This window comes from Opisthocomus hoazin, chromosome 1 (genome assembly GCF_030867145.1).
Source record: "Opisthocomus hoazin isolate bOpiHoa1 chromosome 1, bOpiHoa1.hap1, whole genome shotgun sequence".
Taxonomy (NCBI): domain Eukaryota; kingdom Metazoa; phylum Chordata; class Aves; order Opisthocomiformes; family Opisthocomidae; genus Opisthocomus; species Opisthocomus hoazin.
The window spans coordinates 132,267,732-132,277,295 of record NC_134414.1 but is presented as its reverse complement, the minus strand read 5'-3'; positions in this window follow the sequence as shown (position 1 = coordinate 132,277,295).

Below are 9,564 nucleotides of genomic sequence, written 5' to 3'. Positions count from 1 at the left end.
GACTTGACTGCTTTTACTCGCAAATCTCAAGATTAACTTAAAAAAAATGAGACTTTCGTAGAAACAGAGAGGGATCTATTTTTTCCCTATATTCTGATTTCTCAGTTTGCAGAGTACATAAGCACTTCCAACATTGTTCAACATTTTTCACTTTCAGTATTTTTCAAGTGCTTCAAACAGTATTTTTCAATTACTTCTCAACAACACTGAGCCTAGGAAAGTGGATTTTTTAAGTGAAGGCTGAGATTTTTGTTTAATCACTTGACAATGAGAGCTGGGATTCATTTTACAGGACACGAAATACTGAGACTAATGATAAATATATCAGACTTAGCAACACCGCACTGATTAAAAAAAGAAATAGCAAACCCACAGCCATGTTGAAATAAGGCATATTTCCTGTAGAATCAAGAGACATCTTTCAACCTCTTCCAGTCTAGTGTTCAGGATTTTGTAATACGAGATAAACCTGGCAGAGAGTCATGGCACCACCTAAGCAGAGAGATGCCAACACAGCTGAAGGGAAACCAGTCTGTGGATAAAGCAGAAGACCTGGCAGAAGACCAGCTGGCTTTTAGGAAAACTTACTTAGACTTGACCCTTGACTCACAGCCATTGAATCCTTTTCTGGTTTTAAACTTTATTCCAAGCCCGTGTTTATCACAGCAGCAACATGTTACTGTACTGGTTTGCATCTTTCAGGCTACAGTACTGTTTGGCAACAGATAGTATGAACATCTCTGGTAGTGGCACTTCGTGCCAGAGTTGCTGGTGTGAACCATAGGCAGGAGAAGTTCTGCTAATAACACGTTATCAAATATAAAACATTGCTTCTGCCCAGATTTACTTTTCAAGACACAGTAGTTGCACAGGGGACTGCTACCTTATTCCTCACGATTTCAGGGTACTGGTATGTTTGTAGCTGGTGCACAGTAATCTGGACCTATGCATCGGGAAGTTTAGAACAGGCAGCAGGGCTGCCACATGCTGAAAATGAAAGACATGCACAAGTGCCTGTGGGTCAGAGCCAGCAGGCTTGGCTTTGTCTTTCTGAGCTCCATACCTGAACAGCATTGATTTCAGTCTCACCCAGCTTGTGAACTTTGGCGAAGATCAATGGAGTCCAGTCTTAAGCAAGGGTCAGGCATCTAAATACTTATCAGGATCTTAGCTTAGCTGGTGCACCTCTACAAGGAAGACTGGAAAAAATGGACCTCAAATTAGAGGGAATCAATTGAAGAGTGTGCCAAGATACACAGGGACGGACAAGGCACTGTATAATTTCTCAGACATAGAAGTCCTGACTTGGCCAGCAGCTGAACTAGAAGATCATTGTAGGTCCCTTCCAACTGAAATAGTCTGTTCTCTTCTATTCTACTCAAAAAGTCTAACTGACTTAACCTCATGAAGACCAGTACACACTCTAGCTTAGGTTATCTTTCAGTCACTTAAGAATAAGAAGAAAGAGAAGTTTTGCCAAGCTTAGCATTAAAGCCCTGTCAATAGCATAAATGTCAGTATGTAAAAAAAAAAAAGCACTGCTACATTTTTGCAAGATGTGAACTTTAGTTTGCATGCAGGATCAAATTCTCCAGGGCTTGCCTGCACCAGACAAGTCACCACACAGCAGAACCCGGTCCTAAAAAGATCAGCCCAAAGTGTGGAAAACACAGAAGATGACACAGGCACAAAAGAGGTGGCTCTATGTGAGAGATAACTGAGGGGTATGACAAGACTGAAGCGAAAACAGTGAAAGAGAGACATGAAGGCACCTGAAGAACATGTCATTATGTAATTTCTTAAAATACATGCATGCTCATCTATCTTAGGAGATGAGATGATTAGGATAATTTAATACCAGCAAAATTTGAAGAATTTGGAGAAAGCTCCCCAAATAACTTCGCACAGAAAAAAAGCCAGCACAGTATATCAAATACCATCCTTGAAGAGCAGAGGATTTGCCAAGAGAAGCAGAACCAACTGATAGTGTCGATATAATTCTTTTAATCTGTGTTGGAAGCTCTTAACCCTTGACGAAAGAAAACAGAGAGATGAGAACAGAAGGAATAAGCTAACAATGAAGTGTGAGTAGAAGGAGGAGGTGTGATCACAGATGAAGAAAGAGGAAAGAAAAAAAACCAAAAGCAAATCAATTCTGAACAAACTATAGAAAACAGGCCTTTGGAACAACATGTGGCCCCAGAACTGAACTTCTAGACTTCCACGGTTGTGTGAGGCTGCATACAAGGTTTTGCTTCAGCTAACACAAACACATTGCTCAAGCTAGTTTAAAGTTTGAAGTTACTTAAGACTCTGGCTCAGGTTCAGACCCATGCTCAAGTGAACAAGCTTTGACTTGGAAATAGATACACTCATCGGCAAAAACCACTGTCATAATTACGCAAGTCATCCAAAATTAAGTGTTTTTGTCTTCCACTGAAATCTAACAGATGCCACGGCTATATCCAGGGGTGAGTGTGATTCCCATTCACTGGTTTCCATCCAGGCAAGCTCAATTTTTTTCCTCCTCAACCCTCATTTCTGTTTTCACCTGGCAGGCAGGGAACATGGCTTTGTGAAGCATCTAAGATGGCCTTTGGTAGGTCTCACCTTGGTAGCCCCAAGCCAAGGTACTATAACCTGGGAGGCAAGCAATTAGCTTCTCCTCTGTCATTTTTGTGGTCAAGCTTCTCTTCCTCTAGTTTCACATTATTTTGCACTTAAACTGTCTGTTCCCATGCTTTCACTATCTCTCTCCTGTGTTCATTTTATTCTTACAGCTACTAAAATATTGTGGGACAGCAATCTTCTCAGCATGTCCAGAGAAGGGCAATGAAGATGGTGACGAGTCTAGAGAACAAGTCTTATGAGGAACGGCTGAAGGAACTGGGGCTGTTTAGTCTGGAGAAGAGGAGGCTGAGGAGAGACCTTAATGCTCTCTACAACTACCTGAAAGGAGGTTGTAGTGAGGCAGGTGTTGGTCTCTGCTCCCCAGTAACTAGTAATAGAACGAGAGGCAATGGCCTCAAGTTGCGTCAGGGGAGGTTTAGATTGGCTATTAGGATAAATTTCTTTACTGAAAGAGTTGTAAAACATTGGAACAGGGTGCCCAGAGAAGTGGTGGAGTCACAGTCTCTGAAGGTGTTCAAAAAACATGTAGATATGAAACTTCAGGACACGGTTTAGCAGACAAGGTGGTATTGGTTGGACTTGATGACCTTAGAGCTCTTTTCCAACCTTAATGATTCTATGTTTCTACGATTCTCTGCCTGTCTGGCCTGTCAAGTCACATACAAACTAACCGCATGCAGCACCATAAAAATTATAAAAGACAACAGCTTAGAACAGTATATCATAGTGTAATTTCAGATACACATCCCCACTGCCCAAAGACCTGATTCAAAGCCCACTGATTTTTACAAGGTTTGCATTATTCCTTGTGTGAGGAATAGAGCCATCTCAAGTGGCTCTCAGCCAAAAGTGAGCTGAAGAAATCTCATTTGTCTTTCTCAGCCCTAAGCTAGCAGCAGGCAGGGGATTCTGCTATAATAAATAAATAAATTCTGATCATTATCTTACATGGGAAGTTCCTTTTTCTCCTTTATTTAGCTGCATTTTACTTATTCAGAGTGAATTTGTCACTGGTGGAAAATTTGAAGTAGCCTTGGAGAAACTCTTACCTATGTAACAGACAGAGCACTTTACTGTCACCTATTTCTGACCTCCCCTAGATGGACCTCTCTGGGTCAACAAGAATAGCTGAGTGTCTGTGGCTTACTGACCAACAGCTGTACTGCTGAGGCAAGAAACAAAGGGCATACATAACGCTAGTCACCGTCACTTCTCTTCTGGAGACTGACTCATGACCACAAACTTAATTCAATTATCAGCAATCAAATAGTTATTAAATTGTATCAGGCTTGCACTTGTTACAGCTCACAGGCTGGACTAAAGAGATTTTTCCAAGGATTTTATCTGATGAATGTGCTCACTAGGTTGGAAAAAGTCACCTACTCCAATTTCTTTAACTACAGTCCAGTGATGAGAGGAGATAACACTGTTGCAAACATCCTTCTCTACCACTTAAAAATGCTAAATCTGAACCTTTTTAGCACCACAATCTCCAATTCCCTCTTCTGCTGGTTCAACATTACCTGCATCCAGATGCCTCTGTCTGACATCTGCCTTCGCTGCAGGTGGGAACTATGGCATACATGTCACACTTAATATTGCAACACAGCAAACACTGAATTCACAGGCCAATAACCCTGCATTATTTAACAAAGCAGACAAGAGAAAAAGGGCTTTAAGTAGTTATGTGCAGAGTCTGTGACTTGTAAATGCATAGATCACCAAGGCATTAATCTGAAATGGTGACTGAGAGCATCAGTGCTCTGCACTCACTTCATACCGATACACTATATTCACAGGATTACTAGCAAGAAAGGTATGTCATGACTTCACGTCATTACTTCCTCTGTTCAACTGAATTTGTCTCCTGATCCCCCGGCTAGTACAAATCAGCTGGATTCCTCAGCAACTGTGGTACTTATGCTTGCTATGAGCTGAGCACTGCTCGCCCAGGGCCAAGGAATCTCACTGCCAACATCTCCATCCAGCCTCTGTGCTCTGCCCAAACAGCGCTGCATGCCACGAGCTGCTCCACAACAGAACTAGTTTGATCTGCCTCCTGTCAAGCCCTCCGAGATGTCATTCTACTCTCTTTCCCCTCACACAACTGTAATGACTAAACAACAAAAATCAACAGTGAAATCACTGAAAACATATGGAATTTCAGATACTTAAACACAATCCAGTGGTACCTCCTCATGTTGCTGAAAAACAAAATCACCTTAACACATTAGGAACCACTATTGTGGGGCCTTTGAACAAACCTTTGTTGAATACCAAGAGTTCTTGTCTAAACTGACATTTGGGTGAGACTGCTTTTATTGTATCTTCCTTATACTAACAGCTATCTACACCCAGTGGTCAGCTTAATAGGTTGGCAGAGATTTGTCAGACTTAGCTGACTCTATTCAGGATGGAGGATAAGAAGGGAAGGGAAGGGAAGGGAAGGGAAGGGAAGGGAAGGGAAGGGAAGGGAAGGGAAGGGAAGGGAAGGGAAGGGAAGGGAAGGGAAGGGAAGGGAAGGGAAGGGAAGGGAAGGGAAGGGAAGGGAAGGGAAGGGAAGGGAAGGGAAGGGAAGGGAAGGGAAGGGAAGGGAAGGGAAGGGAAGGGAAGGGAAGGGAAGGGAAGGGAAGGGAAGGGAAGGGAAGGGAAGGGAAGGGAAGGGAAGGGAAACTAGGAAAGGAAATTTTCAGTTGGAAGGGACCTACAATGACCATCTAGTCCAACAGCCTGACCACTTCAGGGCTGACCAACACCAAGCTGAGTAGTGCAGTTGACACACTGAGCGAAGGGATGCCATCCAGAAGGACCTGGACAAGCTTGAGAAGTGGGCCCGTGTGATGACCCTACTTCGGCAGGAGGGTTGGACTAGATGACCCACAGAGGTCCCTTCCAACGTGTACCATTCTGTGATTCTGTGATTAAGGGCATTGTTCAAATGCCTGTTAAACACTGACAGGCTTGGGACTTCAACCACCTTTCTAGGAAGACTGCTCCAGTGTTTGACCACCCTCTTGGTAAAGAAATGCTTCCTAATGTCCAGTCTGAACCTTCCCTGGGGCAGCTTTGCACCATTCACAAGTCCTATCACTGGATACCATGGAGAAGAGCTCAGCAAATCTCTCTTTATACATATTCAATAAAGCTCGTAACATATTTCCATAATGTCCTGTATGAATACCTGCAAAGATAATGAGCTGTTGTTACATCTTTGTGTGCTGAAAGTTTACAGCAGCAATGAATTAACTCTTTTGATCAAGCAAAAAGAAAGAAAGAGTGAGTGACTAATATATGTATATATATATACATAACTCCTGCCTGCTTTATTAAAACATTGACTCAGCCTTCTGTCTGCTGCTTGGAAGACCATGCCAAACAAGCAAAGAGGGTAATGGTGTAGTGTGGGATCAGCAGAACTAAAGAAAACAAGACATAAATGCTTTCAGAGCCAAACACCATGAGTGAAAAGGATGGGCCACGGAAGACAGGTCTCAATTACCACATTGGTTCTGAATTTTCCTTTGTCTCCCTTTGTCACCAAGGGTCTTCATCATTACAGAGAGTAGACTGCAATGTGCTGCTGACACACTGGAGCATCTTGAAATGAACTTGCTAGAACAGTCTAATTCCAATTGGCCAGAGCTTGGCATTAAGAATTTTATCACGCTTCTCCTGTTGAGTTAATTAAAAACTATAAAACACGGCTAGTGCTGTGATCAGAAAACAGACTGTTTTCTGCTATTGAGTCTTCCTTTCTGCTGAGACCTAGATCTTCCTAATACAAAGCCTAATGCTGTTTGACACAATTCTAGAGGAAGAAGGTAAATTAGCCCATCATGGCCCATTCTGTCATGATTAGATATATTTCTCTATTCCAGCTACCTTGCTTAGCATTTGCTTGGGTGTTGCTAGGTGATACTCCATGCAGTGTACAACACAGACAAACCCCCAGTGTTCTTCACTCCTCACCTGTAATGAGATACTGTATTGTCCTGATTTCTGCATGGAGAATGAAAAAAACTGTTAGAAATTGAGATTGATAAGGGATCAGAAAGGATAAGAAGGTGACATCTGCCTCATTATAAGCATCAGCTTGGTACATTGGACATGGTTCCCCATACTCCACGCCAGATTTGAATGCCAGAGCCAGGCACATGCCTAAAATAGCATAAGCTTTGACAGGGAGATGCACAGAGGAAACATATACCCTACAACCATGTGCAGTCAACCTGACAGTAGGAAGAAAGCTAATGTTTTCTTTAAATGTTACACTGATGAAGTGTGAAAACTTCAATTAAGAACAAATTAAGAAGGAATATTCATCATGAGGCTTTGCTAGTGAAGCAGTCAATTGTCTGAAATCTTAAAAACTGAAAAGTGCTTGTGTGGGCACAGGATAATAAACCTGAAGATGATTCCAGAAAAAATAATTATAACTGCCTGTTTCTTAGGGGGTTTTCAGGTCAAAAGTGCAGTGCAGAAACACCTGTGCCATATTCCAGGCTTCACATGGACAAAGGCATTTAACTGATTTCTGCTAAGTCCTTCAATTGAGGGAACAATTCCATTATTGTGTTTAGAGGACCATGCTCCAACAAGCTGTTCAAGATGCAACTTGTGTCTTGAAAGCTATGCAAAGCAAAAAGATGTCTGAGTCATGCCAGAGACTTTTTCAGCAGAAAGAAAGAGGGGAAGGAATGGATGTAAGAAAGAAATCTCTGCAAAATAAAGGAGTCCTAGGGAATAAGCATCCACAGCAGGACTGAGATGTGATTAGTCCCATGAAAAACCCTCTTATAAGTTACCATGAACAGTCCCACTGTGAATAGTCTCCATGGAAAGAGTGCCCAGTGGTTAAAGTGCTAGCCAGTGACTTGAGAGGCGGCACCATCCCCGGAGGTATTTAAAAGACATATAGATGCGGAGCTCAGGAACATGGTTTAGTCGTGGAATTGACAGGTTAATGGTTGAACTCTTGAAGGTTTCCTCCAACCTAAATGATTCTATGACTCTATGATTCTACAATTCTATGTGAGCAGAGCAGGTCACTTGGCTCCCATGCCACAGTGCAGAACATGCCAAAAGATCACTTTGCAAGCTTTGAGCAGGATAACACTCCTAAAAGCCCCACACAGAGATGTTAACACGCATTTTTGAAGCAATACTTTCATTGTAGCAGCCCAGGCTGCTACTTAATCCAAGCACACACTTCAGCTAATACGGCTTGCCTGATTCCAGGATAGCTCAGTTAACACTAAGACCATGCTTTGTTTCATGTGTAGCTTAGACATCTGGAACATGCCCTGTGTGCCCCCGCATCTCATCTCCCTTTCTATAAATCAGGGATAGTAATCATCACTGGCATCACGCATAAATATATGCAAGGACACAGTGAGGCTTTAAGATACCTTGCTGAGGAGAAGTCAGGGAGATACCTCCTCGTATGACAGATCAGATGAATCACAGTGTGATAGCGCTGCTTCCACGCTCTGGCATTTGGTGCTTGCCTAGAGTACCAATGCCAAAAGCATCACGCCTGGCTCCTCAGGGCTCTGCTGCCCCGCAGGTCCCCCCAGAGCTAACACAGCGGAGTGGCAGCTTCCCAGTCCACACAGTCATCACAATGCACCAAACAGCACTAAGTTCCCCATTCAGGTGGCCATTGCTAACCCATCAAATTTGGCTACTTCTTCTGGGAGTGGCAGTGTGCAACAACTCACACAGCCAGCAACCAGCACCCGACCCACTTAGCCTTTTGCTGCTAAGCCAGCTACCACATGCAGATTGTGTCAACGAGCCAGTCGTGAATTGGACTTGGCTATCTACCCTCTTCAGGAATCACTTGCTGAAGAGATAAGGAGACCAGTGGTCTAGGCAAGTACCATCTTTTTCATCAATGCCAGTTACCTATTTTCTGGGCTAGGGTCTTTCAGAACAGAGCTCTGGAGCTACTCTGCTGCCCCTGAGTTACTAGGGCTGCACTTCTCATGCATGGGATACAGACTGCAAAAGTCCTGCAGGCAAAACACATGGTACAAAGGACAACTTCCCCAGCCACCACCACACACCTCCACTGCAGCAAGAAGCGAAAAGGTTCATAAAGGATCAAAGCGAGACTTGGATTAAAATGCTTTACAGGTACAGATCTAGGGACCTGCCAGGCATATTCCCCCTGACCAGATCTACCAGTTCTGTATTAGAATGCAGAACACATATTTTGTGTTTAGGAAGAGTGCAAGCTGTGATCTGCTTGCATTGCTGTGTTATTACCAACACAAGTAATTTCACATACTTCATTTTACACTCTTCACAGGGTGTAAAAATAGATCTCTCTAACTCAAAAAACCCACAATAAATAGTTGTTATCTTACTTTGTTCTTCTATTCTGTCTTACCTCACACCTCTCTTTCCAGGGAGTAAGAGTGGCTGAAGTTGACATATGCATACTTTAAATAGTCAACAACATACTGCTTTTACTCAGCAGAGGAGAACGAAGTCCCTCCACCAGGGAAAGGTGCTGTGGTATGCAGTTGCTTAATTACAGTTTCTTACTAGTGCTGATCTGGTGGATGAAAAACTGTTTCTTACACACTCATGTACAGCTCCTCAAACTCTGTGGCTCTTCCTGTAAAGGAAGAAAGGTCTCCCAGGTAGGGAAGGCTACGAGGAAGTAGCGAACTTCACATGTGTGTATGTGTGTGTGTAGATGATTTTGCCCCATTCAACACAGGGAGACTGCCATGGTTATGATACTTGGTGAGATTAACCACCCCTCACAGGACTGTTTTGCCTATTTGCTTCTACTCATCTCAGAAGAAAATAACTTCTTGTGCAAGCCCACAATGTTACCATTCACTGAGCCCCCAAAGAAGACAGAGTAACTTGATCATCTCACATTTTCAACCATAGAAAGCAATTTGCTTTAACAAATAT